Source organism: Chamaea fasciata, unplaced genomic scaffold (assembly GCF_029207755.1).
Source record: "Chamaea fasciata isolate MVZ Bird 193981 ecotype frontalis unplaced genomic scaffold, bChaFas1.0.hap1 SCAF_7, whole genome shotgun sequence".
NCBI classification, from domain to species: Eukaryota; Metazoa; Chordata; class Aves; order Passeriformes; family Sylviidae; genus Chamaea; species Chamaea fasciata.
In genome coordinates this window covers 50,342,237-50,356,971 of record NW_027094092.1, presented here as the reverse complement: position 1 = coordinate 50,356,971, position 14,735 = coordinate 50,342,237, and the positions used below count along the sequence as shown (strand labels likewise).

Genomic DNA, 14,735 nt, shown 5'->3' with positions numbered 1-14,735 from the left:
TACTGAACCTGAGGGTACATGGCATGGAATATCCCTCTGGTCAGCTGGGGTCAGCTGTCCCAGCTGTTTCCTCTTCCAGCTTTTTGTGCATACCCATCCCACTCCCTGGTGGGGCAGCATGGGAAGAAGAAAAGTCCTTGACTTCGGGTAAGCAACAACTAAAACATCAGTGTGTTATCTACATTATTCTCATTCTAAATCCAAAACACAACTCTGTACTGGCTACTAGGAGCAAAAATAACTCCATCCCAGCTGAAAACAAGACACTTGGTTTCCTGTCACTTTGGAAACAAAAATGCAATAAAAGATACCTTTATTTTTGAATTTATTTTAATGAAATAGGCAGAAAAGGCACTTCAGAAAAGTGTAGGGAAGAGGAGGACATCAGATATAAACAACTGCAATGTGATGTACGTTTCTGTGGCATTGATAGTTATTATTCCCAAAGAAAATAATGCCCTTTTTTATTTGCTTTTAACATTTCGCCCTTGGCATCTGTTCCATCCATTGTGGACTAACCTACACTCTGTTCTCTGACGATGGGTTAAAGCAAGCACTTACTGAAAAGCATTCTCTACTTAATTACTTTTCCTTCTTCTGGAAGCTATTTTTTATAGTCTCATGTTAATTGTGTATTAGTAGGCCTTCCTGATTAGTTGAAAACATAATGAAACCTTTGTAAACAACAGGGAGAAAGAGGGAAAGAGGAAGGGAGGGAGCAGGAACAGGGGAGAAAGGGACCCGGAGAGAGAGGTGTGAAGTGGGGGCTGGATCGGTGGGGAGGAGGTTGGCCAATTTTGAAAGGCAGAAATTATGCAAGTGGAAATTTCTGGATTTTTTGAATGACAACTTCCCTCGCCCAAATTAATCAACTTACTTAACAAGAAATGAGATGCATGGAGATGCAAATTGCTGTTGATCTCCAAAAGCAGGGTGGCAAAGGCAGCAAGTTGGAATGGTGTGGAGGGGGGCTGAGCCGCAGCTGTCCACTAACAAGTCAGTCCTATTTGTAAAGGGCACGGAGCTGAATAACGGTTTTGTTATTGGCTTTCTCTCTTTCTCAGCCGTAGGTAGAAATGCTGCATTTGTTTCCTGGTACTATTTCAGCGAGATAGATGTCCTCCTTTTTCATCTCTCCTGCCAGTTTGGTTTTCACAGTGGAGCCCTCTGTTCTCCATGCACCCCAGCCTCTCCACGATGAGGCAAAAAATTGGGGCACACAAAGAACACAGGCTCAGGTGCAGGGTCTCAAATATGCAAGGTAATCCCAAAAATTATTAGGCTATCTGCACACCCCTCTGAAGGGCAGGAAAAATTAAAAAAAAAAAAAAAAAAGAAGGAAAAAAAGCGCATGTAAACAGTACTTAGGACCCATTCAGTGATGCTCAGAGCCCAGGCTGTGCAGATCAGATTCGGTGAATCAGCTGAATCTTCTCGGAGATGGTTTTTCTTTCCCTGGAAAGCTGCTCCTTAAACACAATTCACATTGGTTGTTTTTAAAAGGACCATCCTCTGTTTGCAGCGCTGGATTTTGAACGGGCAGAGCCTCCCCCTCTCCGGTCTTCCGCCCCCACCCCCTTCTGTTGCTGCTTTAAAGAGCTGTGCTTATAGGGATTTTGCAGCTCTCCGTGTGTTATTAGAAAACGTGTGGCTGGGACGGTTAAAATGGGAGTGCTACTGTATGCAAGAGCAATGTTCACTGTAAGCAATCCAAGGAAATCCTGCCAAGGCAGTATATGAACAGCAGCCAAACAAAACACAGGCGCCTTTCCAGTGAAAACCAGCACACTTCTGCAAATAGAGGAAAAATTGACTTTCTGATTTGGAGTGTTTCTACAACTAAGAAGAATTACTACAATGATTGTTCTAAAAATATTTTTCAGCAGCACATGCTCCAAGGGGTTGGGGTTCTTAGCGTTGTTTAATTATGCTTCTCTTAGGTGATCAATCTGGATTGTATGGAAATAAAATAGCAACTTTTTAGGTTCTTCTTTTTAGCCAAGATCGGCATTATTTTTCTACAGTGTTATAGTGACATAAAACATCACCTATTTAAGGAGCAGAAGTGGTATTTTTATCTTTGCACTTCAAGAAGTATGATTAGAGATTCGTCTTTTGCAACTTCATAGTCATAGATTGCAATTTCACTGCTTTATCTAGAGCAACCCTCAAGATCCCTGCCTCTGTAACTAATGGGTTTTATTTTTCATCTGAGTTTTTTTTACCTTCTTCTTTTCCTTGTTCCCCCTTGTACCCCCTCCCCACTTAGGCTTTTAAAGCTTCTGTTCATTTTGCTTCTTTGTTCACTCACACTGGATTTTCCTTTGCAGGACTTCTGAGTCCTGTAGGAACACTTTAGTGTAGATGTGTCTGCAAATATTCTGGCATTCAAAATTTCCAAAATGGTGGAAATTGAATGGGATTCCACAAATTTGTGTATTGTCAAGAATAAATATGTTAAAATTTGTTTTGCTAGTCTCAACAAAAGAATTCTTAAAAATGGAGTTTAAGAATGCAGTCAGTTTATCTAAAGTGGGCGAAAGAAATAGAACAGACCTAGGGACAACTGCTATTGTCCTTTCTTTATTTCCAAAACCCAACATAATATCAGCAAAGAAAAAGCAACAGAATTGTCAAGAATATGGCAATGTCACAAATTGTCAATTTATGTATTTCTTATATTTCAGCTGTTTTTCCTTTTAATTAAAGATACAAAAGATACTTTACTATCTGTGTCTCCATTTATTCCCCTAAAATATTTACAGCCAAGTTTTTAGGCTTGTAGCTGCTGTGAAATCAGTTATCTTCTTTTAACTACACCACCACAACCCGATTTATCCCTACATTGAAGAGAGTGTCTTGAGACTAACAAATCCCAGTGTGGAAGAAGACTTGCTTCCAGAGCCCATTGAAGCCAGTGGAAAGATTCATATTGACTTTAGTGGGCTTTGCGTTGGGATATTAAACATTCATTTAATCTTTTTTTTTTCTTTTTCTTTTTTTTTTTTTTAAATTTAACTACTTATTCTCAGAGTGACAGACCTCACTTTAAACAAATCTTAAAGTTGCCCTAATTTACTAAATTAACTTGGGCTGTGTTTACCATTCAGACAAAACTTCCAGTGACGTGCAACTTGCATATACTTCTCCCACGGTAGGATCATATATTTGAAGGTCTAGTTTAATTAGCTATGGAAGGATGGACCTCTGCCCTGTTCAGAGCCCCCCTTCTCCTTTGTGCATAATGCTGTACTCATAGCCAGTCTAAAAGAGACCAAAAAATATAATTAAACATATAAAAACACACGTATATGCGTACACGCACATGTATGTGTGTGCATATAAAAATAAAAGAAAGCTTGAACATGTAATCATTTCTGCCTTGACTGTGAAGGATATCATCCTCTGTCTTCAAATTAGGACAGGGAAGTCATGGCATATGTTGTGTCAAGGCACAGAGTGCAGTTCTGTATCTTTAAATGTTGGTGCATAGCAGTGAAACCAGGTGAGATCTGGCCCCAGGTGCTGGCTGCTGCATGCATTGTTGAACAATTTTTAAAGGATGCAGATTGGGTGGTTGGAGGAGGAAAAAGGCAGTATTTTTCTAAATGCCTCTCTTTTTTTTTTTTTTCCCCAGTGAAATATGTTTTAGGTTTAATGAAATGATTAAAAAAATTATCAATTTAAGCTTCATACATTCGTCTAATAACAGCTCTGTATAATCTAGGCCTGACCTGGCTCTCCATGATGAGCAGTGCTGGTTGTCATGCAGCCCCAGTTATGCCAAACAGAGGGAAGATTTTGTTGAGACCATGCAACTCATTTCACTGTTGGTTGTACATACATGATGAATTAAGGATCCTTCCCAGAATTATTCAGAAGGGAAAGCTTGGATGCTGAGGAGGTGCTCCAAGGACTGCTTCTGCTTTCTCTGTCTGCATATCGAGAGCCTACATGGCTTGAAAAACTGTTCCACAGCAAAATCTTTTCCTTCATTCCTTTCAATGTAAATCCAGTTTTAATCATTTTACATTCAAGGTTCAAATTCCGTGGTCACCAGAGAAGGGGCATCAAGGTAAATTTGCAGATAATTTGGGTAGTGACCCATATTGAAGGTGTGTGGCTTCTAAAACCTAATTAGAGGTGTAGTTTGTTGCAGGCAAAAATTATTGATACACAAGGAAGGTTTTATTCAGAGACATCTGTAGGTTGGCAGCTGTGCCAGCCATGTCTGTTCTTCTAAGTAACGGAAGCCACACAGCCGGGAATAGCAACGTTTTAGTGACAAGTGTTGAGAGTATTGGTTGAATTGCACTATGAAAATATTTTCATTATTTTTATTATTACTGTTCTACAAGCGGATTCGAGATATGTGCCTGCCTATGTCTGCATGCGCGAGCAGATGAGCTGGAGAGGGAGGGCTGTTATTTTTATTTTTTTTCAATCACACCTCCTTAGCATTTTGTACATATCAGCATTCTAGCCGAGCGATTTGCTAATTGCACTGGAAGACCCACTTTAAATTCAGGAATACTGAAACTTTGAAACTGTAACATTTTGACTGGCGAGAATGACCAGTCTTCTTTTCTCTTTCACAGTGAGCTAGTTGAAGGAAGCTGGCATTGTCGCAGAGTGAAAGCTCTGCAGAAGTGCCGCAGGTTTTTCATATGGAAATGTGAAATAATGGGGTGATTAAATAGAGCTGTATATTAAAGTACATCTGACATTAGAATTAGCATAATGTGCTCTAGCCCTAGGCTGAGTACTTTATTTGCCATCTGCGTCGGACCAAAATCCCCTGGGGAAGCGCTAAAATATTCTGAATAAACTCAGCCCGAGTTCTTATTGAGAGTAAAATACCATTTGTGGCACGTCGTATTGATTCGTCTTAATTGCGGTGCAGAAAAGAACATTCAGTTGCTGATGACTTTTGTACTCTGTGACAAGTCGGCTGGAGTTATTCTAACACTGCAGTTGGTTAACCTGAACAGACTGTCGTGCTCAGAGAAGGAGAAAACCTTATCTTCAGTAGCATAAACTATAGTATCGTCTCTTGGCTTTACTCCTTTCTGTCTTGACAGAGGGTTCTTTATTACTATTATTATTTTTTATTTATTTTTAACTATTATTATTATTATTGTTGTTCCCTGAAAACAGCAGCCAATGAACTGCAGGGCAAACGGGGCTTCATTGAATCAGTCCAAGAAAATTCACATTCTTACATAGTTATTCTCTGCAGTCTCCCTCCCTACACTTCCACCCCCATATCGTTTTTAAAAAAACCCAGGAACATCTGACCAGCTTTCATCTAAGGGAGTGAAAATCAGTGGAACTTGTCCTTGAGGATCCATCTCCGGAACCATTAGTTCAAGAGATTTATTATGTATATTCTGTAAAAAGCTGTGGCTTCTCCTGTGCATAAGCCCACAGTCTTAGCTGGCTGTAATGGTTTGATTTTTGTCAACTCTCTGCTCAAATAGGTTGCTGAATACCTTTGAAAAAGTGCTTATAACATGCATAAAAGATAAATATTTCATCTGAAGGAAAATACTTTGATGCTCCATGCAATTCTGTAACATTCATAAGGTCCAGTTTTTACCCTATAATTGCCTATCATTATACACAATTTACATATTCAAACATTCTCTACAAACCTTAGTCTAGCATGTTTTTATTACAAATTCAGATCAAGGGAATAACCTTTAACTTCAGAGACAAATGAGACAAATTTACAAGTGCATGTCTGCTGTTTTCTTGTGTTTTATAAATCCCTGCAGACCTGAACACTTTTGCTATAACGCCACTCAGAACAATATACATATATTACTACTTGTTTGTAGTGCTTCGGTAATGAGTCCCCTTTGTATTAGATAACCTATATAATTCAGCATCTAGGCCCTCCATAACGTCAATTATCTCCTCATAGCTAAATGTACATTCCATTAAAACAAGATTTACAGCCTTTACAATACTTCTTAGGCTTGAATGTGGAGATTTTGTGGATTTAAAGAAGCAGAGATGGGAGTTAGCATTTGTTAAAGAAGCAATGAATTAAAACAAAAATGCTATTTCATTTACTAACTATGAATAGGCACCTAATGCCCTTAAGAAATAGTTGTAGTAAAACAGGCAGAAGTACTCCTGGGGAAAGAAACAAAATCAGGAAAATTTGTTTTAACCCTTTGGCTTTTTTTATTGTTCTGTAATTTACTCTTTGTTTTTCCATTATATGACATGGACAATTTCCTTCATGTACCCTCCGTTTAGTTCCTATTCAGATTACTGAGAATTCTTGACTGTAAGATGAAAAAATGGCACCTTAGAAAAGTCTGTGGGAAAAAAAAAAAATCCCAGCACTTGCCAGTTTTCAAACAAAACTGCTTACAGGAAACCGATTTAAAGGGAAGCTGCTGGCATATTTCATATGTTGTAGAAAAGACTGACATTATTTCAAATGCATTTGAATACCTTATGCAAAGAAAAGGCCTAAAAGTGTCCTTGAGCAGTACAAGGGTTTTTCATGAGTGCTGTAAATGGGATCCCATATATTAAACCACCAGCCACGGGTAGTCCTATGGTCTTTTAATCTCACGTGGGTATGGTGCCCCTCTGTATTGCCTTCCCCATTTGAGCTGATAATTTTCACCATTTTATGCAGCAGGTTTGTAAAACATCCGTTCAGTCTGCTAGTTGATGTCTTAGGTTCAAAGAAACTATCTAAAAGACACAAAGCTGTTTAGATGCTAAAGGTGGAGTTAGTTGAAACTGTTGTATCACAAAGGGCTAATTTAAAAGTTAACTCATTCACTATTGATCTTTTAATATTGATTTTCCTGTTTGCTCCTTACTTTTCACACTTCTCCCTTCCTCTGCTTTATAAATTGCCTTTGCATTTTAGATTTAACACCAATTAGGAGAAGGTGTTCAGAGATGACAAACATGTTTTTTATCTTCCATTTAAATAGTGCTTCTGGGTAAAAATCCCTGTGTCACAAATTTCAACTTCTGCAACACATTTTTCTTTCCTTTTCTGCACCAAGTAAAAGCATTTCTTATACTTCTGCAGGCTGAACATTAACTTCCAGTAAGCCAGAAGCTCTTTAAGGAATGAGAAATTGGACATCCAGAAGGAAGTTGCCCAAAATGCCTATTGACATTTTATGCCTAAAAATATAGTATTACCATTTTGTAATTCACTAGAAATTAAACTGAGCTGTGTATTTGGTTCATTTATGTGGATCTGGCAGTACAGATCTGAGGTATGATTAAGTCTCACAGAAAATGGGACCATTGAACACAAGCTGCTTCAGCCAAAGGTCGCCCGTGTCCGTTAAGAAGCAGGAAGCATCTGTTTGTGTTATGCATGGCTGTAGTCTGCCTGCAGCCTCCTCCTTTTTTGTAAGTATAAATGCCAGTGAGGACATATAATATGCTTCTGGGAAAAATTCAATGAAAAAAACCAAATTAATTGCAACTTGGTATATTCATGAAAGTCTAGTTAAGATCCTTGTTAGTGACAACCTGGTATAGTTTATCTGGAAACATTTGAAAAATCTGCATTGGTGATCATCACAGCTACTTTGAATTCATAGCAGAGTAAGTCAAATCAGAGTTTGGTGAGGAGAATCAGCTTGATATCACTAAGACTTTCAAGTATTCATGCTCTTTGTTTTGGAATTCTGAGAAGTTGGCTGTAGATAGCATGACAGTGACTTCTCAGTTCTGTGTTTGGTAATTAATCCATCTGGTTTTCCCCTCATTTAATAAAATAGTTAATTTGAGAAAATAGATATTTATTATTACAAGAGTGATAAACAGATTATTTGCAGTTCTGCCGAATAGGAAAAACCACTGCTGAAATGGCTTCAGAAAATAAAATAGTCTCCCATAAGTGGGGCAGCACTTAATCCACCAAAACTGGAGTTTGACAGTTGGCTTTAGCACAGGACGAATTAATTGTACATTGCTAACAGTAGTTTAATATTAATATTTTTAATATTTGTGTCAACCAGTACTACTGTCGATATTTTGTAACAGGTAGAAAATGCTCTCAAGAATATTCAGATCACTAATCAAAATCAGTGAAGGGATTGATAGGGTCTTGTGGGGTGTGTAGGTTCTCTTGGCATGAAGCTTCTTGCATAATCTCTGTTGAGAACTTGCAGTCTCACTAGTCAAGGTAGAAAGAGGATGGGGATAGCTGTAAAGCATACAGGCAGTGTGTGGGAGAAGAATATTGCATGAAGTCGTGATTTTTCTTCTGTTGAAGATGGCACTGGAGGAGATAGGCTATCAAGAGGCAAGGTAGGAAAAGAGAACAAGGCCTTGTATGGGAGGAAATAGGATTCTGTAACTGAGAAGTAACACCTCACGATTACTTCTTTCTTCAGACACCCCTGATTTTCCATCCACCTCTTAAAAACATTTCATTTTTGTTTTCCTGTCACATTCTTTCCTTTCACTGACCTCATCCTGAGATTTCCCATCTCCAGATGATGACAGGCTCTGTGGCCCCTCATGCTTGGGCTTTTACACCTAAACCTTCATCTGCTCTTCTTGACTGAGAGGCACTTCAGGTTGGCTGAGCTTTACAGGAGACAAGGGCTGTTTATCTGAGTGTAGAATTGGAGGTGCGTGGGTTGTGAGACCGCAGGCGACTTGTTAAGTCATAAAATACCAACTTTAGCTTCCAATTGACACTAACTTTATGAACTGTTGGTGATAGTCCCTGTAACCCTCAGCAGGATGTGCTGCAAGACTCTCTTGAGCCCTTTCTTTAGAAGAGGCAGTATAGGGATGGATGAACTGTGTTAGCTCTGGGGATGGATAGAGGAGTTGTGCTTGTTTTCCATCTTTAGTTCTTGCTGCCATCAAAACAGAATTAATATGAAGAGAGGTGTAAAGAGATATGAGACCTTTGTGTTTGCTGTTTAAAGCTAGTGACTGGCATTGGACTGGCAGTGGTGATTCACACCCAGACTTGGACCCTACTTTACATTTCTTTTTTGTTGAGACTGTCAGTCCTTCTGAAATGGAGGTAACAACATTTCCAAACAGCCCAATGAATGCAGGGAGAGAGGATAGAACTCTCAATATTGCGTATACTCAGAAAATATTTATTCTATTATAAACATAGGTGAGAAAAAGTTCTTGCTAACTTGGAAAATTTAAAATTATGACATGGCTTATAAACCCCCTTCAGCATAAATGCCTATATTTCGAGATATTTTTGCAGACCCAGTCAAGCAGCAAGCATGAACTGATATAGGTCACACAGCAGATCCACACTGCAGACACCTGAAAAGCATTTGGCCCCTATCTGGGTGATTTGTCAAACCCCTTATGACAATATATTTTTTCACCATGCGACATTAAATCTTTCTAGTATTTAATGCCCTTCTCTTTAATGTCAGCTGGTCTTATGAGGAGACTTGTTAAAATTGTGTTCTCAATTGTGGCATTTTAATTTAATAATAACTCAATTAAAGGTGTGTTTTTATGGAGCATCCATGCTACCTTTATTGGTATTATTAGAGTAACCATCATAATAACGAGTAGTAATTATTTAAATGTTCATTAAGAATCAAGTGGTGGAGAAGAGAGTAATATTGGAGGAAAGATTGTAGGAACCTGATACGTCTGTTCCTGAGCGCTACAATAAAAGGTGTCCTTTCTGTAAAAGCTCGCAAGCTTCTACTTTTCCTGAACTTCTGGTGCAGTAAACCAGCATTAAAATTCCTTAACGTCTTTATAGCTGCTGTTGTAACTTTGTAAAATGGAACCAGAAACATTATGGGGAAAGTACTGCTAGAGGTAAAGAATGGCAGTGGTTATATGGACCTGACTGCAGGTCCTCACCACAGTCCTGGCAGGGGTTATGGGTGGGTGATTAAAATTAAGGGGAGTCCGTTCCCTGTTACAGCTAATGGAATTATTCAGGCATGCTGAGGGGAGGATTCATAAGGCACTGGATGTCACTGTAGCTCAGCAGAAAATAATGTTCTTATCTCACACTGTTCAACAGTTCTTATCTCATGCTGATTATTGTTTGATGGTATCCAGAATAACTGAGGATATTTTGAGGGAAATTTTTATCTCCAGGGTAAAGGCTCTCGGCATTCAGGGTATATAGAAAGTTATGTACCAACTGGGCAAGGAAGATCTGCATATCACTAAATGATGCAAGGCAGACTGCAGGGAACAGATAAGTCAGGGATTCAGGCTGACTGGTGCAGTGGGGTGGATGCCTGCAGACCAGCCTAGTCTTGTTATGACCTGTATTTTCTCACTGTCCTCTGTAAGGGAAGAATTTGGGAGGCAGGGTCTGAATTCAACTTTGTTTAGAGCTGTTCATGAAAAAGAAGAAGGCTCATTATTGCTTTGACATTTTGAATAGAACATAATCTGTCATGCACTAATTGAGGGAACACATTTTAATATTTCTGGAAAAGACCATCCTTTGTCATAATATGCAGAAAAGGCAAGACTGTTCAATAAGTTCATAGTTTATAATTACCTGCTTTGGAAGAAGATACTAGAGAGATTTTTAATCTCTCAGGTAAAAATACAGCAAGATCTAATAGTTGGGAGTTGAACTCAGCAATTCAAATTGGAAAGAAGATAGCGTCTTTTTCATACTGCAAATAGTCAGCATGGCCACAAACTACTCCAATACCAAGTGAATTCTCCCTCAACATTTCCAAATCAAATTGGGAGAAGGGAATGCTAAAAGACATGAAGTGGTTCACCTGCAAATCCTTGGAGTGGATGATAACTCTGAGGTGCAGACTAACTTGTTTCCTGTGTCTTGCATGTACATCTGGGTAGGACAATATATTAAGATCTTAAATTGCAGGAAGAAAGATTTAGATTAGGCACTTGGAGGATCTTACTGATGGTAAGGGAGAGAAGGAATGAGGTAGACTTTAAAAAGATTATAGGCTCTCCATTTGGTGGCCTTTGAGGCAGGATATTGGAGCAGTTGGCATAGATATGAATAGATTCATAGATATGGACATGTAGTGACAGAACAAAGAGGGAACTAAAAGAGAATAGGTTTAGAGCAGATATTAGGAAAAAAGACTCTGCTGTGAGATTGGCAAGGCACAGGAACAGGTTACCCAGAGAAGTTAGAGATGTCCCATCCCTGGAAGTGTTCAAGGCTAGGCCGGATGGAAGTCTGAGCAACCTGGTCTAGAGAAAGGTGTCCCTACCCATGACAGGGGGCTGGAACTAAATGAACTTTGAGGTCCCTTCCAATCCAAACCATTCCATGACTCTATTATCCTTTGGGTCAGGAATTGGATGAGGTCAAACCTTAGGGTTTATCCTAATCCTCTCATTCTTTTAATTTGACAATCCCTCCTAGCCTTTAAATGGTATTTCTGAATACCTGAAATACCACTTCAGTAGGTCTTAGTAGTATTCAGCCCTACAAACCTCTATCATGTCTGAACCAGCGGTATTTGTTTGACTTTACTGCAACCTGGAAGCTACAATTGATTGCTCAGGAGTTGTGACCTGGATGTCTCATCTCTGTATGTACATACATCATATCTACCAACTTCTGTAAAAATAAAGAATTATGCTTCAGCTCTCAGCCTCAAAATTCATGCCTAGTTACAGACTGTAGGATTAAAACCATGTGCAATTCATCGAACAGTATTAATGAAGTCTTGGCTTGTGTTTGACTCTAAGCACATGAATAATTTCATCACTATCCAACAGAGCACTTCAGCCTATGCTTAAGTTTCACTGATGTTGATTACTCACATGCTCAAAGTCAAGCACATGCTAAAGTGATAAAGACTTGCATATGGCAGAGACTATATAGCTAGTTGTCATAAAGTGGGTATTTAGACAGATTTCAGTGCAGGTGGCAAGGGATTAAGATAGCCTTATATCAAAAGTAGCCTTATAAAAAAAGACTTTTATAGTGTAGGTGTATTATTAAATATAAGGCTCATTCTTGAGCAATACATGGCTGTTTCTGGGCATGTTTAAAATATTTAGCAAGTTTTTGAACACAAAAATGTCCAGAGTGGATCTTCAAAGACTTTTTGACATTGCTCTGTTCTTAAAAGTGAGCATCTACATTGCTCAGGGCAGCTTTTAGGCACGATAACCATGTAGTGATAATATTGCAATTAACAATTTTTTATTTTCAAATTTTTTTTTTAAACAGTGAGTCTGGGAAGAGTCTTTGAGAGTTGTGAAAATTTACATGTATAGGTATGCCCATATGAACATTCATGCATCAGTCAAAGATTTCGTAGCCAGGTAGCCTACAATCAATTTTGCTGTTGTGTTGAGGTCTCCTGGAGAGGAGGGTTAAGGAACATAAAAGCTAAACAAAACAAACAAGGGAGAGAAGACCTATAACTGCTACCTTATAAATCTTAGATCACTAGTAGCACTAATTTTGTCTTTCTGAAAGAAAACTAAAAAGATAGGGACTTGCTTTCCTCTCTTGAATTTCATGGAGGTGAAGTTTTGGAGAACAAAACAAACCAAAATCTTAGTTTCATGTAACATATAATAGCAAGCATTCAGCCAGCTGCCATTTTGAGGGTAATTTTTTTAATCAGCCATTTCAGTTTTAGGTTGGCCTTGATCCTCAGCCTGCTCAGGAATTTTTCTTCTTACATATGTGCCTTTTCTGAAGTAAACATGTTGCTGTTGTTGTTGCCTAATACACAGCTGCTTTCTTCCTCCTGTCAGTTCTTGAGCTAAGCAAAGAGAATGCATGCACATATACAGACACTCAGTCACTTTATTTTTTTAAAGAAAAAAAGCACAACAAAAATGAATGCATGCTGTGACTTTAAAAATGAAGGAATTGAACAGCTGTGGGTAATAAATCGATTAATTAGAGTGGATAAAGTGAAGGTGAAGGGTGCAGAGCACTCTTTAATTTGAAGATATATGACCTTGTAAGATGCTGCACTTCATTTGCTATTAGATCACACTTCGTAAGGGGCTTTATTAAAATCTATTCTAGGGTGAGCTGAGGTAAAACATATTGTTTAAAAAAGCTTTTGACAGAGTATGTTATATACTTTAGTCTGCTTCAGTGATTTCTGTCACTTTTTATACTACACATGTTGCTGTGCAAGAAAAGTTAAAGGTCTAGACATTTTCATCATATTTCTGTAAGAAACAGAAATTTAAATATTTGAAGTAATAATGGGAGCATTTACTGTTGCTTTGGCTGCAAAGCTGACATAAAACTTCCTAACTGCCTCAGTGCTGAGTAGATTTTTAAGGGTAATGTATCAGTTCCTTTCCGTGTTTGTATGTGGCTTTCATTAATGTCAATAGCAGTTACAGGCACTTTTTTCCAAGCCACGGGCAGTTCCCAAACTTTGGGTTTTTTTCCAACAGTGATTGTTAGAAATTAATCAAAGCAACTGTGTCTGGCCCATAGAGACACAGAGTGTGGGGCCAGGGCGTGGGGGCCGTGTCAGCCAGGCAGAAATGTCCACTGTATTGTGTGCATTTTTTATTGGCTGTGAAGAGACAGCTTCACTGAAATCAGGGTTCAAAGCTGCTATCCACAGCAATAGCCCTACTAAATCAGTTAAGTGCATGAAGACTTGCACCACATCTATCACCTACCTTTGTAAATAAGTCTCAATCTGATCCATACTTCTTCCTTTATGATGTTATGGATGTATATTGGTTGATAAGATTAAATAAACTGACAGACTGATAGGTAGGCAGATAAACTTCTAGCCTTCTTGTCTAAGATTTTGTAGGTTTTGTTAGCAGCAGTCATTCCTGCAACAGCCAGAAGAGGGAAATTCAATCAGCGTCTCTCGATGTGCCCAAGTTTAAATTTTTTTTTTTTTGGTCGGCTATGAGTCATTCCTCATTACAAGGTAGTTTCGATAATATGGTTCTGTTCACTTTATAAACTCTTTCATTTTCAAGCTCATGCAACAGGCTTTTGGGAGTGGCAGCCCCCCATCTAGAAAGGGTGTGTTAGTTCAGCTTTGGATTTGAGTTCCTGTGGAGAGGCTGAATCAGGCATTGCTTGGGTCCTTGGTCCATCATGGGTCAGGCAGGAAGCTTGGTTCAAGAATTGAACTTTCACGAGGTTTAGTGCCTCTAGATTCAGTAGGGACATTGCTAAACAAAACATGTGCTCTCATAAACAAACAAGTAGGCAAGGAATTAATTTTAGATTTTATAAAATGGGCAGGTTTTTTTCAGGAAACCTCCCACTCATTTAAAAACAGACAACAAAACAAATACTGTGTCATGATTTTCAAGTTGACACATATTTATGAATTTATCAGAGTCTTGCAGAGGCCTTGAAAAAAGGAGGGGGGGGGCCAAGGAGGGAAGTGCTTTTTGCAGATATCACCACGTAGTTTATATTGTGCCCAGGACCGGAATTTTCTAGCTAGCAAAATTATGACTGTGATGCAGACTTGTCCACGCCTGTCCTTTATGTAAAGCTGAAACAAGGTTAAAGGAATGCTTTCCACCTTTATGCAGTTGTTCCAAGAGGCTAGAAAAGCAAACAGAACAGTGTTTTTGGCTCTGGTGAGCATTTCTGCATTGGAGGGCAGGCTCAGGCTCAGAAATTCTTGGGACCCAGTTCAAGCGCGGCCCGACATTTGTTACTGTTAATTGCAACTGTGCTGTCGGCTTTGATTACCGGATGTTTCATTTGAGTGGCTTCTTGGTGTTTTGGCAAAAAGAACGTCAAAGTGGTTTATGCAAGGGTA

The 14,735-nt window shown here is 38.8% G+C and overlaps 1 protein-coding gene across 4 annotated transcripts in view; it reads left to right on the top strand.

Annotated features, from left to right (window-relative positions):
• BCL11B (BCL11 transcription factor B) overlaps positions 1-14,735 on the top strand; it is a 92,105-nt gene that overhangs the window by 74,746 nt on the left and 2,624 nt on the right. The window lies entirely within an intron of this gene.